A 377-nucleotide genomic window follows, 5' to 3' on the forward strand; every position below is an offset into this window, starting at 1 on the left:
AAACAGTTATTGTATGTTCTGTATTTATGAGTATCTAACAGCATCATTTCCTTAACCCAAAATGTGTGTGTGAAAGTGAACATAAATAGTTGTAATAACAATGTACATGCCTGTGTACTTAGAACTTTTGAGTTCCCTAACATACAACATACTATGGTTCTGCAGTAATGCGTGAGGAAAAATACATTAAATTTGTACCTAAAAATCATATGTTGTGTAGTGATATCAGTATCATAATGTACATAACTATCATGAGATGACCATTCACAATGGTTATCATGAAGGTGGTCATATTGCAAAAAGTGTTGTTTTTGGTAGAGGATATGTGTGGTACATTAATCGAAGATGTGGCACACCTGAATGTGGCTGTGACTCAA

Source organism: Ascaphus truei, chromosome 4 (genome assembly GCF_040206685.1).
Source record: "Ascaphus truei isolate aAscTru1 chromosome 4, aAscTru1.hap1, whole genome shotgun sequence".
NCBI classification, from domain to species: Eukaryota; Metazoa; Chordata; class Amphibia; order Anura; family Ascaphidae; genus Ascaphus; species Ascaphus truei.